Here is a 20,463-nt window from a genome sequence, read left to right on the forward strand (position 1 = left end):
CAAGTCACTTAAAGCCGGGCGTACGCTGTACGACTTTTTGCCCTTTTCGGGCCGATTCTTCAGTCGTGCGAGAATTCTCCAGCGTCGTTTAGTGTACAAGGGGTAATGAGGGGCGATCAGCCTCTCGCGACCACCTCCCCATCAGGAATCAAGGTTGGGAGAAAATCAAACATGTTTGAAATTCAGTCGGCCATTGTAAGGTGGTTGTGGGCAAATCACTCTGTGGGCAAACAAGGATTCTTCTTCTTCTTCCTCTCAGAGGAAAACCCAGAAGCATGGCGGGGTCTGAGTGAAATGAAGTTCTTCTCAAACCCCGTTTCTAAATTCACGAGAACGCCAGTCAATACTCGTGTTCTCGTCAAGTCTGGACTTGGTGAGAACAGGAGCACGCAGTATAAATCTGGGTCAATTGGAACAGAAGCGTACTGATGACTTCACCACAAGCTCAGCTCGTCTAGAGCTGCATTTCACCTCCTGTTATTAATAGTCTCTTAATAATAAATTCAGACTTTTTACATTTAGTCGGGGAATATTAATTAACACAGTCAGATAAACACAAATCAAATGAACATTTTGCCAAGCAAAGCAAAAAAAAATCACCATCAGAGCCAGTGGTCCTTCACACACGGCTATGCCAAGAGAGGGCTGTGGTTAGGGCTTGTTAGTTAATTACACATTAAATCCGTAAATTGATAATATAGTGAAGCTTTAAAGTATAACATTCTCGCCTCAATTGATCTTAAAATGTACTTTTATTGAACAACAGCAACAGAAAAGAGAACTTTTAACTTTCAATAGAGCGCCCCATTGAAAGCCGCTGCTGCTGCAGTGCATGCTGGGACAGCTGTCAATCTCAAGAATTGACAAGTCTTCTCTCATGCATGCTGGGTAAAGAGGGAGGGGCCAGAAGAACATCCGGGAATTTGGTACGTTCTCGGTCTGGCGTTCTTGGCAATTGGAACAGTGCTCGGGCTGAGGCTGATGACGTGTCACAAGAACGCTCAAGAATACATATTGAAAACGGTAGTAGCCATGTTTGCTCAGCCATGTCTTTGTCCAAATACGTCGTCGCCTTTTCTTTGTAGGGCTTTCGACACAAAAAAAAACACACCTGGTTTTTAGACGTACGGTGTGACCAGTTAGAGCTGTAGCTGCGTACAATGATTGAAGAAATCATACAGAGACAAGTCAACAGGATCATCTAGTAAGATTGGTTCAAAGTTTTCTAACCAGAATAGATAGGGAATGTTGACATATTACAAAACATAATAAGATCTACATCTAAAGAAAAGAAAAACGCAGCAATAACCGCTTTGTGACGTTTGTTATATTGATTGACCTGGTTTGAGTTGCTGCACAGACTGATTAAAAGGGGCTTTACTTTAAAGCTACATCATTTTTTGTATAACTTTTCACAATCTGTCCAATTCAAACTTGGGGATTTATTTTTTATTTCTGTACAGCACATAGGCAGAAGTGAAAAAAATCTGCACAGATCTCCTCAACCTGCCTAGTCGGAGCCTCTCTGTATGCAGTCAGTGTGACATGGAAAAAAATCGGATCAGAGATTTAAAAGTGGTACGCAGCCGGAGTGTTCATGCCTTTAGTGTGTATAGAAGGTCACATTGAAGCTTTTAATATTATTGATGTCATTAGAGTAGAGCAGAGGGGGTGCGGGAGCTGCTTCTGCTAATAAACTTATTAATGGGCTTGAGTTCTCATACATCATCAGCTGCTGGAATCTAGAGGCAATAAGTACATTTTTATCCCCATAGAGCTGCATTCATTACTTGTATTTTCTAAGCTGTATTTATCTCAGACTGAACAACATTGACTAACCTTCATCAGCTCCTGCTGCCTGGAGATGTTTAGAGGATTTAGTGTTTCGCTCTTGTACCTCTGAATACAGAGAGAGGAGGACTCATTTATGCAAAGCAGAGCATCCGAAAGGACTCAGTGAAAGACTTGGAAAAATATCTTTAATAATTTTTTCAACCTGTGAGCTGTTGTTTTAAAGATTTCCTTTTAACCCTTTGAAGCCTGGACCATGAAATTGACAGAAAATTCTAAGTTTTCAAATTAGAGATGTCATTGAACAGGCAGAAAAATTTAATAAAAACATCCATTTTATATAAGATAAATTACATAATTTATTTGCATCAATGTTGATACATTAGGCATGTTCTGTATATTCAAAAAGGTACTTCATGTTAAATTCTGGGCTCATCATTGACTCCATAGGCATAGAGATTACTCAACCTACTTCTGTATTATTTTAACATGCACCCTGAAACAAAAATAGCCTTAATATCCAGTTCTAAGCATAACTTTCTTCAAAATCTTAGGACTAAGTGAAAGTTATTGGGTTCTAATAGGGGCTTTCAAATGGTAAACATATCAACATTAGCAAGTAATAAAAAGTAGTCAGACATACGGACAGTCAGCCCAGAGGGATGCCTGCTGAATTGTTTCCAGTCAGCCACGACTTGTCCCAACAACACAACCTGAATTGTTTCTGTCGGGGAAAAAAAGCTCCCAGATGCTGACGGTGCCTCCACTGTGCCACATGGAAAACATTTCCAGTATAATTCAATTTAATACAGTTTACCTATACAGCACCAATTCACAACACATGCGATTTCAAGGCACTCTCCAGTTCACCAGATCATCCAGTCAGATTAATTCAAATTTTTCTATCTAAGGAAAACCAGCTGATTGCATCAACTCATTGACTCTTCAGCTGCTGAGGCCGACTGGGGTTCAAGGAGACAAAAGCAGACATAGAACAAGAAGCATAGATACAAAAGGCAACTGTTACAAATAGGGATGGGCATCGAAACCCGGTTCTATCAAGGACCCGGTTCCACTTTTTTCAAAACCCGAAAATCAGTAACGTTTGGGCTTATCCATACCCATATCGAGTCTGGTCGTTTTTTTTTTTTTCTCCCGGAGGTCATGTAACATAATTGCGTGTCCCTCGAGTCGCGTCACAGCATTTAAATCTAATCAATCCAATCGCTGCAGCATGTTCACCGATGTTTTGGAATGAAATTGTAAGCAAACAGATATTAAAAGTAAAACAAGTGAAGTTTGGCAGTTAACTTCACTCGCCACTCGAGGATGGCTGAACGGACGAAAAGGTCTAAAGTTTAGCTTCATTTTACCAAGCTCAAAGATAAAGAAGAAGCGAAATGCAACTTATGTTGCAAAATCATCTCTTGTAAAGGGGGGAACACAACCTCAATGGCAAAGCACATTAGTATTGTGCATGAAATAAAGGCCAAATGCAGTACCTTCGACTGTCTCCGGGTTGAAAAGACTCCTCCTCCTCCTCCTCCTGCCGCCGCACCACAGTCAGGCCCGTCTTCATCATCCACTCAGAGTACCGCTGGTAGAAGCGCACACAGACTTTGTAGCTTGTCCGGTCAGTTAAAAATAGTCATTGTGAAATCCGTGTTGTAACCGGCAGCATACAAGCTAGTTAGCTTGAAAAGTAAATAAAGTTTCAGACGTGCTGCGTGATGATGTGTTCAGATTGGCTCAGTAAAACGACAATTAGGTTATCATGATGCGTTCAAGTGTAACGTAAAGAAAAGGGAAATTGAGTTTTTGGCAAGAAACACGAGTAATACAGTTGTATATTGCTCTAATTATTTTAGAATATATAATTAAACTACTGATGCCAACAATTATTAAAAATTACATTTAATTTAAAATAGAATTATTTATTTGCTAAATATTCTCCTAATCACTAAAAACATGATGAAAAGTGACAGTAGACAATACATTAACCAACAATTGTGAAAATTTATATATTTTTTTAAACCAAAAGAAGAAATTTTCTTCAAAATATAGGACATTTCTTCAAATAATTTTTTTCCCACTTCCTTTCTGTCTGTTAAAAACATATTGTCGCACCGTCTTTCCAACACATAACAGAAAAGTATCGATAGTGGTATCGATAAAGACTCGGATCGATAAGGAGTATCGATATCAATAAATATTAACGATCCCCATCCCTAGTCACAAATGGGCAGCACCACAGGCCACCCCCGTCCAAGAAACACACAGCCAGGCACATGAGCTCCGAGCCAGCTCCCATGTCAGAGGATGAAGAGAGCACATCCAGTTAGTCATAGTCAGAGAAACAGGACCACACTGGAAAAAGGCAGGACTCCAACATCTATAAACAGAAGTGTTGATGGCAGCAGTAGAACTGATATTAGTGTCCAGGATGGAATGACAGCCAAACAGGAACAGGAATAAACTTATTGTCATACATATTGTATCCTTCATGACTTCCAGACTTAACTTTCTTCCATTTTTCAAAGTATATGTTTTCTGCAGCCGTATAAAAGTAAAACAAGCAAATTTCTTAACCATCTTTTTATTTTAAAAGCTTCTCACAGTTTTTCATAAGGCTATCAGGCTTTCGGTAAGAGACTATTTAGTCAAAGTTCAGATCGTGTGTTAAAGCACAGCTTTCCAGGCCTCAGGGTATTTTAAGTGATGTAAGATGTCTGTCTGACCCTGTCTAACCTCTGCACAGATGGAGCACTGGGAGATGCTCTGGATCCTCTTTGAATTTCTCCTTCAGGAAAATTGCCTTAAACTGTTTCTGAGTTTTTGATTTACTTTAAATGTTTTCCCAACTTGTTGTGTTTAGTCTGTTTTCCCTGAATTTGAACTTCCATCATGAAATCTTAGTATTTGAGAAATTTCCCCGGCTCACTTTAATTGAACTAAATAACATCTCATCGGCAGCAGTTCTGCTCCTCTCTGTCTTTCTCCCACACTGAGACCTGTGCAATGATATTTGAGGGTTACAAGCAGAGCAGATAAGATTACATAGGCAGCAAAGAGCAGCTGCTCTCTCTGTTTGTCACTGGAAAGGATAAAGAAAGGCTCCAGTTTTGAATCCAAAAACAAAGAAAATTGACAAAGAAAAGTTAATGAACCATAATACAGCTGATAATTCAGGTGTGTAAACCTATCGTTGAATGATTAAATGTCCATGGTCTACTCTGACTCTTTTTCTATGTCTGCTTCTGTCTCCTTGAACCCCAGTCGGCCTCAGCAGATGGCCGCTCACACTGAGCCTGGTTCTGCTGGAGGTTTCTTCCTGTTCAAAGGGAGTTTTTCCTCTCCACTGTCGCTACAAGCATGCTCAGTGTGAGGGATTGCTGAAGAGTCAAAGAGTCGATGCAATCAGCTGGTTTTCCTTAGAAAGAAAACTTTGAATCAATCTGACTGCATAATCTAGTTGAATTGTTTCTATAAAGTGCGTAGAGATAACATGTGTTATGAATTGGCGCTATAGAAATAAATTGAACTGAATTGAATTGAAGAGGGGGGAGATTTTACAATCAACCCCAGATAAAGTGTTTCTTTCTATCTTGTAAGAAAAAAAGCAACACCACCTGCATCAAGTCGCCCTATTTTCCCAGGCTCTCTGATTTGGTTCAACATGTCGCCTTTTAGCTGCAGAAGTTATTTCATTTTTTACCAATCTGTGTGACCTACTTGCTGAGCCGTAAGCTCAGAAACTCAAGGTGCCAGAAATTTGAGCACAATATGGATAGAAATACAAACTGGTATAAGAAAGGGGAAACATGGAAGACCACAGAGGCTGATATCTGCCTCATTTACTTTTAACATAGGCTGGTGAAGATTCTCCGTCATTCTGCGTCAGTCATTTCAAAGATGTTAAAAATCAATCCACTGGACTTTGTTTCCAAGTTTGAAGATGTTTCTCTTCCCATCAAGGAAGCTTTTTCAGTTCAAAATGTCAGAAATAGCGTTGAGTTACAGGCTTTATACAGTAGCCCAACAAGGCCTTGTTTTCGTTTAGAAAACATGCAAATTGGAATGAACGGGTCCACCCCTTTGGAATGAGGGTCATTTGGCTTCTTTTGTTAGCCTGCAATACTTGTGCGTTCTCGTGTGCTCGTGAAACGTCATCAGCCTAAGCCCTAGTGCTGTTCCAATTCATGAGAACAGCAGACCGAGAACGAACAAAGTTCCCGGATTTTGTTCTGGTCCCTCCCTCTTTACCCAGCATGCATCAGAACAGACTTGTCCGTTCTCCAGATTGACAGCTGTCCCAGCATGCACTGCAGCAGCAGCAGCTTCCAGGTTAGCGCTCACAGAGCTCAGAGTATTAAGTTAAGAGTTCTCTTTTCTGTTCAATAAATGTAAGTTTTGTATCATTTAAGGCGAGAACATTATACTTTAAGCTTCACTATATGGCCCTTTACTAATTTAGTGCGAAATTTGAAAAAAGTTCCAATGTTGAAAGGACCATGGCAACCAGCGGACCTCTGAGACTAACCGCAAACAGGGCTAACGTTAGCCCAGCTGCACCAGCCAGGTCTGACAATCTCTAGTGGCAGATGCCAGTACTACGCCGTGGGCTGCCTGACCTGCCAACCAGAAGTGTCACAACACTGCCACAAATTGAGCTCGGCTCTGCTCTATTTTTTCTGAACTATGAACTGAACTTTTTCAAGCTTGACCATGACCATGGATGACTGAGAATCCTCAGAAAATCTGCCCACTCAGTTTCAAAATGTTCCCCTTCATTCCTGATCTACCAAGCAGTAGGTTGTGCTGAGAAAGCTGCTGTGTGATCCTTGGACCTCATCTTCCTGCGTGTCTATTATGCAGATTTCTGTTATCATGTTAGATTTAATATTTTCCAGAAAGCAGCAGTTTGACCAGTTGTTTTATGTGCAGTGCTTAACATTAAGGTGAAAGATTGACTAATTCTGCTTAGAGATACTTAGAACCACCTATCAGGACCTAAAAGGTCACAGATTAACACATAGATTAGGTCATTAAAACAGATAGATATCCAAGAAACTTTTTCCCTATTTATTTTCTTGTTTGATCACTCTGTGGAGGTACAGAGTCTGTTAGCAAGAGTCAATTAGAACTGCAACATTTAGAACTGCACCAATTAGAGATACGCCAATCAGAATTTTGTGGCCCATTCTCTTGTCTACATTCTCTATTTTGTAAGGCTTTAGCTGGATGTTTGTAATTATACTGTTGTATTCAAGTATTCCAATTAAAGAATGTTAAATTGCACAAAAAACATTGTTGGTTTTAGCCGATATTAATTTTTCCGTGATTATAGAGGTGACATTTTAAACTTTAATGACATCAATTGGTAATTAGAGACGCTGCCATTACAAAACAGCAGCGTCTGTGCGTGAGGGGGGTTGTAGGAGTTCAAACCCTTAGTTTAACTGAAAGACATCTAATTATTACCCCATATTACAAATATACAATCCTATATAACTTTAGAAGAAAAAAATAAATACAGGTCATTTGGACCTCTTTATTTTTCTTGCAGGAATACACAAGACAATTTGACAATTTCCCAACTTGTGTGTGTGTGTTCATGATGTAACATTAGCCACATTAGCAGTTAGCCACGGTTCATTTACTATCTCTTTAAAAACAGTTAAAAATGTATTACTTTGACGTCCAATTGACGTCAATTTGCAACAATGGATGTTAAGCCTAACAATAAGTGATCTTTTTAAAACATTGTACAGTACATACATTTGTTACAAAACATACATTGTTACAAAACAAAGTTTATCCGGCCTTAATGGATTATTTCCTAGCTTAACTTGGCTATAAACCTTTTGCTCTAACTAATCAATCAGAGGACAGAAAATGCTGATGTAGGGAAAAGCCCTCGAGCTGGTAAATCTGTAATCTGATTGGTTGAAGAAAATGTCACTCATTAAAATTATTAAGGTGAGATCAGCCAGCACTGTTAAATTTAGTCAAGTCTGGTTTAATTCAATTCAATCTATATTGTGCAATTCACAACAAACTGCACGATTCCCCACTTGAAAGGGAGAGTCTCTACTTTGAAACTAGATTTCACTCAGAGAGTCTTAATTTTAGCTGATCCATCTTCATTTTTATATGAGGGTCACCATAGTTTTTGTCGTTCCAGTCATGTAGGTGAAAAACCTAAAATCTAAAAAAATCTATTACCGTAATTTTCGGACTATAAGCTGCGACTTTTTCCCAATTTTTCGACCTTGGGGCTTATATAACAATGCGGCTTATCTATGGACTTAGGTATTACTAGGGTAATACCTAAATCTATGGATTTTACCATCTACCATGTTGACGTCACATTTGCTTCAACACACACGTATGGTAGCCGCGCGCGCGGGAATGCGGAGGTCCTCCGGAAGAAGACTTCTACCGCGAGTGGTACAAGACAGAACGACAGTGAGAAAAACGGACATTGCGAGCGCAAGACAGTTTATGGGACACCCTCATTATGGAAAACAAACGTACGGGTAGAAATGCATAATGCAAGTTGTGTTGAAATGTTAATAAATAGGAGCTTCCCCAAACAGTTGCCTCTTTCCCGACAATCCTCTCTGTGCACGAACTATATGGTAATTAAACATAAAAAAACCTGCAGCTTATAGCCTGGTGCGGCTTGTATATGTACAAATCATGCAATTTAGCTTCTGTGGCTTATATTCAGGTGCGGCTAATAGTCCGAAAATTAACAGATTTTTAACCAATTCAGACCAATTATAATGAAACAGCAAATATTTTATAGATGTACAAGCATAATTTCATGGACATTATGAGGCATCAGTCAGAGCTGATCCCCTCAGGAGGACCGCTGCTCCTCAGGGGAGCGTCGTCTAGAACACGTCGGATAGGTTCATATGCGTTGGAAAGAAGTTCTTGATAAGTGACGCAGAAGTTATTCAGAGGTTTAGGACAAGCTAGACGCCACAACTGATGAGGAACTGACACTGAACGTCTGTTTCAAGGGACTAACCCAAACATTAAACAAATGCTTCAATTATAATTATCATGAGCAACTTTTAAAGGAAAATAAAAAAGTTTCTACATAGAGATATTCAACCAAATACAAATCTCCACAATTTTTGCTCTGAACCTATTTTTTGGTAACCTGACTCCGCCAGATGGATTTGCTCCGCATATCCATCTGGAAACCTTCCGTTGAAGTAATTTTGGGAGGGGGCGAAAATACTGGTTAGCTGATTGGCCTATGTTGGTGATAGACGGGCCAAATAAACCAATCAGATCAACGAAGCATATGACGTACTAACAGAGCGACGACGAAAACACAACCACAAGCCAGGCTACTCTTGCTGAAACCAGTCGGGAGAAGAGCAAAAACATCTTTTCCTCTGAGGAAAGCCTCCAGAGCAGTGTTTTGCTCTTCTTTCAGTGAAGAAATACTCTGTAATTCCGATAAAACTTGCTCGATAGCCACGCTAACGCTAGTTTCATCGGCTGAAGCCGCCATGTTCTTTAGACTGAACTGTCGCGCTTTTCGTTACGTCACACCTCAACCCGCCTCAAAGCCAACGCTGATTGGACGTTCGTTTGGTGAACGGCTCCAAATTTTCTTTAACGGAGAGTCTCCAGACTGATCTGCGAGTGAAACCTTGAAAGCTTGCGAGATCAGAATGGTCTCACCAGGCAAATTTTTTGGTTCAGTTTCATCCATTTTCTTGCACGCTTATCCCAAGTGGGGTCACGAGGGGTGCTGGTGCCTATCTCCAGCAGTCAATGGGCGAGAGGCTGAGTCCACCCTGCACAGGTCACCAGTCCATCGCAGGGCAACACAGAGACAAACAGGACAAACAACCATTCACATTTAGTTCCTATGCTCCACTTATCTGGAACAAACTTCCAGAAAACTGTAAAAGTGCAGAAAGCCTGAGTTCCTTTAAATCAAGACTAAAAACATATTTGTTTAGGATTGCATTCCACTGTTCTAGTTAAACAGTTCAACTGAAACATCATTAGTTCAGCTTTTTTATTTTCTTTAGTCCAAATGTTTTTAATATTCTTTTTTGTTTTTGCATTTTTTATTTCATTTAATTTATTTTTTTTCCTACTTGCTCTGATTCTGTTTTATTTTCCTATATTTTAATCATGTAAAGCACTTTGCATTGTCTTTGTACTGAATTGTGCCATACAAATAAATTTGCCTTGCCTAAGGGTATGGAGGACCAACTCTGCCATATTTAAAATAAATACAGAAATAAATAAATGCTCAATAAATATATAAGCATACAATCAATTGCCAACAAAAACACAATCAACAAATAAATGTAAGTAGAAATTAAATTATACAGAGAGACATAAATGTATATAACTCTTTTAATTAGCTTCTTTATTTATTTGCATTTGTAATATTTACCTCATTTATTTTTTGTCCTTTATAAATTTTTTTACATTTCTGCCTGCCCTCATTTCCTCCTTCCCTTTTTACATTTCTCTATGCATTTCTGCCTCATTATGTAAATGAAGAGGGGGCGTGTCCTAGAGAGTCAACATCTGCTCATTGGTTGGCGGTCCATCTTCTTAACTCACAGAGCTCAGACTACTAAGTTAAATGTTCTCTTTTCTGTTGCTGTTGTTCAATAAAAGTACGGTTTAAGATATTTGAGGCGAGAACATTATACTTTTAAGCATCACCATATGGCCCATTCACAGATTTAATGAGTAATTTAAAAGAAAATGTTCCGAACTTGAGAGGACCACGGCACCAGCGGAGCTCCGAAGCTAACGGCAGCCCGTCTGCAGCGGCCCTCTCTCGGCATAGCCGTGTGTGAAGGACCGCTGGCTATGATGGCGATTTTTTGTTGTATTTGGCAAAGTCCCTACTCGCGTTCTAATGACTTCAGACTCAACATCAGATTCTCCTCCTGTAGATTCGACCGATGTAGTAAAATGCTAACCAACACGCTTCACCACCAGTCTCACCACCGTAGCCCGGGGGCCAGGGACCGGCAGCAGGACCCACCAGCCAGCAGGGCCCAGGGCCGACACCACCATCACCCTCCCCCCATCCTGTCCATCCACAAAAAAAATATATATATATATAAAAATTATGATAATAATAATAAAAATTAAAATAAATAAATAAATGAATAAATAAGGGGGGGGACAACCCCGGCCGGCCAGCCCAATAATTTAATTTCTACTTACATTTATTTGTTGATTGTATTTTTGTTGGCAATAATTGTATGCTTATATATTTATTGAGCATTTATTTACTTCTGTGTTTATTTTTAAATATGGCAGAGTTGGTCCTCCATATAGAAGACAGTAGAGAAGCCAATTAACCCTGATTCAGGTTAATTGTTTAGATCAAAAAGAAGGATGCTGCTAAAAAGAAACTGGAACTGAGCCGCGCTCCAAGAAGTCCATCCCAACTTTGCTTCAAAGAAACAACACAACTTTGTACCTAGTTTTTTTTTTTTTTTTTTTGCATGCATTTAGTGTGACATAAATTCTTTTTATCTCCATTTTCAGGAGTTTCTCAGTGATTCCCTGAAGGTCATAACTTAACATCCTGTTTGTCGAAATCCAGGAAGGTTTTAAATCTTAAGGTTAAATAAACTCAGTGGAGCAGCACTTTGACATGCAGGTGGAGGTAATACTGTATATGTTCTTAGTAAGCGTACTATGGCCTTACAGTTACCATGGTTACCTCAGAAACTTAAGACTAAATGGGTTCATAAAACAATAGGATAGAAGGAAGAGGAAATCTAACCAGGGTTTCAGTTTCCATTTGAAGAAGCTTTTACAATCATAAAAAAGGAAAATGTGTGACTTTTGCAGTTACTGTTTCCATATCAGATGCAGTGTTTGATGACGCACCAATAAGCCTAAGTGTGGGGTCTAAATGCTGCCCTCTGAGGCGCCGTATATCATGTCATATATTTTAATAAACAACGGATGTCAGCCCTCAGTTAATTAACCTCCACCTACATAAAGTCCTGCAGTGCTCTTGCTGTTAGGAGATGATTGAGACAATCAGGCAGAGCCAGCTGGTGCCACATATACACAATTAACTATTGTTATTGAACTCCCTCTGCTTTATGACACACACGACTCAAACAGCCGCCAGACTAGAGAACAAGAAGCTGGAATCCAGCCGTCATTTGTTACCTCTGCCCAGGAAACTCCAAACTGTTGAGCTTTTTTTTAAATGTCTCTTCCTCATCTTCGCTGGACAATAACGAGTTCTGTTGTTAAGCTGTTTATTTATAAGACAAAAATTATCAGTGGATTAAAGTACCTAGGGAGTTAATTCTTTATATAATACATAAAGGTAAAGAAGTAAGTTTATAAAACTTACCTGAGATGTAGGGTTGAGGTGGTAAGTTAAATAAAGCCTCATATCAGCAGGATCTGGTTGTTTTAGCCGTGATCTGTTCCATGAGTGATGCTTTGGTTACAAAGCTCTGAAGCAGCGACTATTTTACTGCAGTTGAAGTGCGAGTCTATCTAAACATCCATAATTCCATCCCTCTACCTGTTATGAAGACCCTGTTGAACGATTCTACCTTTTCCTGAAACTCTGAGGTAGCGATCGAGGTATGCTGATGGTCCTGGAGTGGACAGCTGTTCTGAAATTCTCCAGAATGGGTTTATTTTTATTTTTTAGTTTGTGTGTTTTTGACTCGTCATGTCAGGTGTCATGTAAGGTGGCAAAGAGAGGCCTATTGATGCTGTTACAGGCGACCCAGATCTGCAGCTTGTCATGAAGCGAGGACAGATGGACCCAGTATTCAAGGAGAGACAGTCAGTAGGAAAGTTCAAAAAGGTTTATTAAACAAAAACTAAAGCGGACACTGCAGGATGGGGAGGCGGGGCACCGCCCAATCTCAGACACTCTGGTTTAAAAGTCCAGACCAAGAATGTCCCAAGTGCTGCAGTTCCAGAGGACATGCTGGAAGCCGATCCTGGTCAAGGATCTAGAACAGACAGGAACAGACAGGGACAGAATCGAGATCAGGCAGAAACAGAAACAGGTGGCAGGATCCAGACTTCCAGGCATCCACAGACTCCCAAGAGGGTTTAAAATCTGACTGGGACCAGAAGCATGACCAGGTGGTCATGCACAGGAGCAGACAGGATCAGGAGCAGACAGGCAGGCACAGTGGAAGAGGGTAGCCGAGACAGGACGTAGAACCGGAACTTGAAGCAGGACTTTAAACTGGTCTCCTCCCTGGAGCCAGGCTTACTGGATAAAAACTGAACCTCCCCACATAATGAGCCAAAAACCCAGAGGACTCCGCGGGGGAGGAACAGTGGACGACCAGGAGACGAGACAAACACTAAAACCCTCTTTCCACTGGCTGCTAGGATCCAGGACAAGAACCATGAACTAAAACTGAACAGACTAACAGAAAGGCAAGAAATGATCTGGCCCTAAATGCTCAGGGAGAACTGAATTTAAACCAGAGGAAACAGGTGAGAGGAATAAATTATAATTGAGGCAGAGAGGGAAAACGACAGGTGAGAGGAATTACTAATTAGGGAGGAGCAAACAGGCCAGATCATGAAAGAGCTACCCTGTTGTTGTAGAACCCTTTTTACGTGGTCCAGATCCGATGGAGTTACTCAGATAGTGTACACTGTACACAAAGGAGGAAACATGGTTAAGCGTTATCTGAATTTATTCCTTTCATGTTTAAGAAAATCATTGATACAAGCACATATTGCAAAAGAAGATCTCCTCTTCTATCAGGCCCTTGTGTGTTCGGTAATTTCAGGGGAAGAACACACTGAAAAAGCAGGGAGCTTCTGCATACTGTCGCGGGAAAAAAATATAACTTTTTCCAACTTTTCACCCCAGTTAAATAAACAGATTTCGATGGATTTCTGTCAGTCTGCACTTTATTTTATCTTTGCAAAGAGAGAACAGTTACATTATTATTGCAGGCAGTGCCGGCCGGCCCATAGGTGGCGCTGGGGCACCGCCCTCCCTGATAAGAAGAGAGAAACGTAAAATATATTTTTAGAAATTAACTCATAAATGTCAGTTTTACTCTCTAGACTGTGTACCTATAAGCAAAACAAATTATATAAACTACATTTCCCTACCTACTGTCATTAATTTGTGGAGTTCCACAGACAGACTCCTACCGTCTCTGTTCTGGGGGCGCTGATCAGACTGACCCACATTTGCAGAGAATCTGCCAATCATGTACTATTGCTAGGTGAATTTAATGGCCAATCAGCGTCTCAGAACTTTTTGGTCTTGGGGCTCTGAAAATACTGCGCTTTAACAGGCTTCTGAACCCAAGCGCAGGTGCAGACAATTAGAGGGACGATGGCGAACGTAACGAACGAGATGCAGCTTCCACCAAATTCGGTGAGATCCTTATTTATCTACCCGTTTGCCAGAAGAACATCCCTGTTGTAGGATATGAACATTTCATGTCATGGTTATTGTGACTGTGACGAATCCAGCTCGTCGCTTAAAACAACCTCTCTAACTTTGCGTGCCACACACACATTCCTGTTATACTGTGCTTGTGAGGACCAATACACTCGCGCTGAGCCCAGTAGCTCCATGAACGTAAAACACACAAGCTGTTCCTGGTTACCTGCTGGCATATTGAGGGTGCACACTTAATATTTCAGTGGGGTTAGCCGTGTGTGTGTGTGTGCGTGTGTGGGTATGTACGTGTTTATGCTACGGGGACTTGTCATCTTCAGTCTGGCTGCGTCTTTGCTGGGTTCAAACCCAGTTTGGTGTAATTGAATAAGTCAATGAATCTGTGTAAAAGAATTAAGTTGTAAAAATTATTTGTTTTTGTACATCAATTGTTTATGGAGGTAATATATGGACAAAACTGATTAATGAGAAGAAATCAGAAATAAGAGAGCCTGAGGTGAGGGGCTTAAACTATTTAATGAGGGCTGTGGGAAGAAAAGCGGCAATTTTTGTTTTCTGTTTCTTTGTTACATTGCTGGTAACTGGAGGGAGGCTGAGGCCCAGAGGATCTTGTACATGTTTAGTTTCTTTTGCTCCCTGTTTTGAGTTTTTGAGCACAATAAATCACCAACACCGGTAACCCGACTGAGCCTGGATTATTGGAGGCCAAAGAACCCCGTCACAGTGACCCAAATCATCACTGTTATTATATAGTAAATTAAATCATTACTGTTAAATTGTATGTATTGTCCAATTGTTTATTTGAATTCTTATTCCGGATTAGTTGGAGACATACACTAGGCTTTATCAGCCCCACCAAAAATATTTTTCACTAGCCGCCACTGATTGCAGGGTAATCAGCCCTGTTCTGATCTGAGCTGCGTTCGTTCCCCCTTACTTACAATAATGGAAAGTAGTCAAAGTCAAAACAGTAACATGTTATGAATAAACCTTGAGAAAGAATCTGGCTTGTTATCGGAAGAAGGTATGTCTGGCCTACAAAAACTCCCTCACTCAGGGGAATTGTGTGGCCTTGCAGGGGAAACAGGCTGAGTGAGTGAAATTTTTTATAGTATGTAAATAGCAAAAATGAATAAATAAAATAAGAGAAACAAAATTCTCCAACCAGTCAATCAGCATGTTTCCCTCCCAAAGCAACCGAGGCAGCATTCATTCTCAACCTGCAGCATCAGCATATAAGATGATGCAGGACTCGCTGTGGCCACACGGCAGCATAAGAATTAGGTCTATTTAGGCTGACCCACACAGAAGAGTAAACAGATAGAGAAATAAACAGATGTACCAGTTATTTAAAACAAAAAACAAAAGAAAAAGAAATGAATCTTCAACAACCCTAACTAGGGATGCACGATATAATGGGCCCCCTATCGGTATCGGCCTTAAAACTGAATATCGGACATCGGCCACCCCACCGATATTTAACCCGATATTTGATCAGCTTCTGAGTTTCTAAAGTCTAAAAAAAAAAAAAAATACTACTTCTTCTTCTTCCTCAAAAACTTCTTTTTTACAGACTTAAAAACTTCTAAAGACGAGGGAAAAAATATCGATACATTAAAGTATCCCAATATCTTCATATGCTGATATATTGCCATTTAAAAACACCATATCAATCTCTTTTACTAATGAAATATTGCTATATGTCATTGTTATGCTACGAAATCCCCCGAAAATTCACCAAATGTTGCCATATTTTTATATGTTTATAGATTGACGCGGTATCGATCTATTTTACTAACAAAATCTCACAAGAATTTGCAAAATATCACGAGAGTTTGTAACAGAAAGATGAAATTTCACGAGATTTTGAAAGTAAAATAGATCGATACCGCGTTTTTAAAAATCAATTTGATATCAGCATATGAAAATATATTTGAGTTTATTATTTTTCAAAGTGTCAGAAATGGATAACAAAACTGCTATTTTCAATGACTACTTATTTTTGTCCAGCTTTAACATCGGTATCGATATCGGTTATCGGCTACATGAGTTTTAAAATATCGGCATATCGGATATCGGCCAAAATCCCAATATCGTGCATCCCTAACCCTAACTGTACAGATAAGTCCACCATTTAGATTTATTCAAAGTTAAACAATGATGAAAAATGATTGTCTGTTTACTGTTTGGGGCTCTTTTTAGCTTTACATCGATTTTTTGCTAGCAAGGCCATCTACAGTACAGCGAATGATGAACTCTAGGTGGAGAAACCCGTTGATTGGATCATACCAAGTTAAGGAAGGTGATAAGGGGCTGATGGAAATAAAAATTAAAGATGAAAACATCTTTGTATATTAAAATGAAGTAATTAACATTGAGGTTATATTGACCCCCTGTAATATCAGATCTCCATATTCCTGCAGTTACTGGATATAATTTGTATTACTTGAATTAGAAAGAAATGTAATTCAGAACTCATAATCAGTAGCGGCTGGTGGAGTTTTCTCCGGGGCGGGGGGTGGGGTGGGGGGGGCTATAAAATAGACGTACTGTATACCAAAAACCAATCAAACGTATACTAAGTTGTAACACCAGTATATTCATATGAATGCAGAGAACAAAAAACATTATAAAACACTTCAATCTGAAAAACTCACCTGAAAAAAATATATATTTTAAGGAATTTTATCAATACAATTACTTTAGTCTTTGGCGCTCAGACCTCGGCAGGAAACATAGCGCAGAATTTTGCTTTGATATGCAGGAGTATAAGAACAGGGATGTTTCCCTGCAGGCCTGAAGCTGGTGGTGGAGTGGAGATAGATGAAGTTGGTTCAGTCCATGAACGCTGGTTGGAGAGACGGTCTGCTTGAGTTGTATTGGTGAGATCCAGAGGACTGGGTGAGCTGATACTAGTGCTTCACTCAGGGACCTGGAGGATGGAAGTCCAGCTTGGATAAACACAGGTTGCATGAACACGTGTTTATCACGACAGAAATAAAAAAAAAAATCTGCACAGATGTGCTCACCCTGACTAGTCGGAGCATCTCTCTACACAATCAGTGTGACATGGATCAGAAAATTGGACCGGAGATTAAAAAGTTGTACGCAAGCGGTTGGTTCAGGCCTGAAGGCCCAAAGAAAGGGATCTAATCTTCCTCCCTTTTGCACTTGAAGCACACAGATGATATTTTTGTGATTTTTCCCAGATGAGTTGCCATCAAAGCCCTTTTCTGCTGATGCTTCTTATTTTAAGGTCTGGCAGCTGAAATATCTCTCCCGTTGTCACTTTCAATCTGAACTTCATTGGAAATACCGATTTGAAACTTAAGCTTTTCTGATTCTTTAATCTTAGTGTTGGGTTTATGATGTTTTTACTGTTATTTATCAGTCTAGTACCACATAAGAGGCAACTATTTAGAAGAACACGAGAAGAGTGGTGAGAACAGCAGAGAGGATCATGGGGGCTCCTCTTCCCTCCATTAAAGACATTTCATCCCAGCGCTGCGTGTCCCGAGCCCGTGACATCATCAATGTCCCCTCACCCCCCCACCATGGACTGTTCTCCCTGCTGCCCTCTGGGAAGAGGCTTCACAGCATTCAATGCAGGACCAGCAGGTTCTGCTACAGCTTCTTCCCCACCGCCATCACACTGATGAACTGTTGAACTCTAACTTGTGCTTATAATTTTATAATTATATAAATAGCATTATGAAAAATGGCATTTTGCACCATATTTTTGTGCTGTACTAAACCTTTCCATATTAATGCCCGTTTGCATCCTTATTTTAAACTGGTTTTTCATGCTGATCACTGCTGAACTTTAAATGATAATGTTCTTTTCACTGTTGGAAGTTCAAAGCAACGTCATATCATTTGTATGCACTCATTGTATACAAAACGACAATAAACCTTTTTTTAAGTCTATTTATTCAGCATTTAGAAGGAAGAAAAGAAAACCACCTAAGTTGGCTGCCATTATTCAGAAAAGATCTGTAAACAACAGAGAACAAAAAATCCCTCAAAATTAATTTTTCCTCTTGGCTCCCTCCTCCTGTCAGGAGCAGGGCGGAGCTCGGACCTCAGACCATAAATGATCTTAACTGGTCAAACAATGCAGAGAAATGAAGCAGTTATTGATTTCACCGCATCATCCTTATTTCAGAAACCTAAATCAATTTCAATCATCTGATATGGGCATTTTTTTATCATTATGACATCCATCTCCATAGCTTAGAGCTTTATCTGCTTTATCTTGCAGCACCATGGTCGTGGCACAATATTCAAAACTCCCTGCAATTACGAACTCTTATTCCACTACAGCATTTTAAATCACTACTGAAAACTGCTTGCACAGAGAATTGTAACTGTTATTCTAGAGTCTAGTTTATGATTGATTTTATTATGTTGTCCTGTGTTTTTATATGTCTTACTGTACTGCTGCCTCTTGGCCAGGTCTCCCTCGAAAAAGAGATTTTATCTCAAGGGACTTCCTGGTAAAATAAAGGTTAAATAAAATAAAAATCTCCCAAGGCTATAGACGCTCTCAAACAGCCAGTAGAACATGCAGTATGCTAATTTTAACATGTGGGAAACACACCAGGTTGCCTGTCTTCTCAGACGCACATGTAGTCTTTGTTGATCAACATATCCATCCTGTTCCATCCACAATTATATTTATTTTATTTTGCATAACCAGTTTAGCACTCCTTATTTAGAATATGTGAAGCTCAGACCCATACTGAATACTTCTCCTACTGAAGATCATTTCTGTTTATTATCAAAAATTATAAAATTCTTCCAAACACGGTGCCAATGCAGTTTAGCTCACAAATTAGATTTAGAGACTTAGACATAATTTATTGTTCCCTAACTCTAAAATTAAAAAATCAGAAAAGCTTAAGTTTTGTTTTGTACAGTTTTCACAACATTTCCATTTCTTAAAGTGTGGCAGTGATCAAATGTAAACATTGTGAGAGAAAAAACATGGTGTGCAAAAAAAATAAAATAAACTCATTGATCTGGAAGTTCAGGGCGTTAAATATATATGGTGCAAATATGCAGTATTTTTGGTTTGCTGTTATTAGTGTGCTAACCTGACTCCGCCAGATGGATTTGCTCCGCATATCCATCTGGAAACCTTCCGTTGAAGTAATTTTGGGAAGGGGCGAAAATATTGGTTAGCTGATTGGCCTATGTTGGTGATAGACGGGCCAAATAAACCAATCAGATCAACGAAGCATATGACGTACTAACAGAGCGATGACGAAGAGGAGCCAATTGATAGATCAAACTCTTGCCGAAACCAGTCGGGAGAAGAGCAAAAACATCTTTTCCTCTGAGAAAAGCCTCCAGAGCAGTGTTTTGCTCTTCTTTCAGTGAAGAAATACTCTGTAATTCCGATAAAACTTGCTTGATAGCCACGCTAACGCTAGTTTCATCGGCTGAAGCCGCCATGTTCTTTAGACTGAACTGTCGCGCTTCCCGTTGCGTCACACCTCAACCCGCCTCAAAGCCAACGCTGATTGGACGTTCGTTTGGTGAACGGCTCCACATTTTCTTTAACGGAGGAAAAAGGAACAGGTGGGAATCTGTTGTTATTCAGCCACCAGAACTGGAATTGTTCTCTCCTTCAATGCCCTTTTAGAAAATGAAAATTTTTGCATTTCCTTCCACACAAGCATTTTCTCTAAACGCTGTCATGAACCGTAGACAGATTTGTTCTCCTGTTGGATCTTTCAGTATGATCACTGTCCCCAGCCCTTTAAGTGAGCATCTGTTTGAACGCTGCAGATCTCTTAGGAAGTTATGTGAACATTTTGTGATGTTACATCTACCTTAATGTGATAGATCAGCACAAAGTTGGGATTAACTGTGAAGTGGAAGAAAATGTGCATGGATTTAAATATTTTTCTGTCCATTTTTAAACCAGCCCCACTCTGTCTGCTGTGCACCGTAAAAAATGAAGTCAATATTCCTTAAAATAAATTCATAAAATACTTTAGCTTGATTTGAGTGAGACATTTCACCAATGGAATACAATGGTTCTCATTTAAAATAATCTCAGTTCAACTGCATAATATCTAATCATCTTCTTTGAGGGCAAAAACACTCAGTCTATTGGAAGATAATCTTATTTATCCTTTCAAATTCAGGGCAATTAAACTTATTTTAAGAATTATTGACTTATTTTGCAGTGTGTTATCTAATGAGCCTTCACAGAGCAGCTGAGCTTGTAA

General features: G+C 39.7%; 1 protein-coding gene across 2 annotated transcripts in view; it reads left to right on the plus strand.

The window, feature by feature from the left end:
* The window catches only part of kcnh3 (potassium voltage-gated channel, subfamily H (eag-related), member 3), a 138,320-nt gene that overhangs the window by 23,543 nt on the left and 94,314 nt on the right, over positions 1-20,463 (plus strand). The gene's annotated exons all lie outside the window — the stretch shown is intronic.

This window comes from Cyprinodon tularosa, unplaced genomic scaffold (assembly GCF_016077235.1).
Source record: "Cyprinodon tularosa strain WSP-4 unplaced genomic scaffold, ASM1607723v1 ctg408, whole genome shotgun sequence".
Taxonomy (NCBI): domain Eukaryota; kingdom Metazoa; phylum Chordata; class Actinopteri; order Cyprinodontiformes; family Cyprinodontidae; genus Cyprinodon; species Cyprinodon tularosa.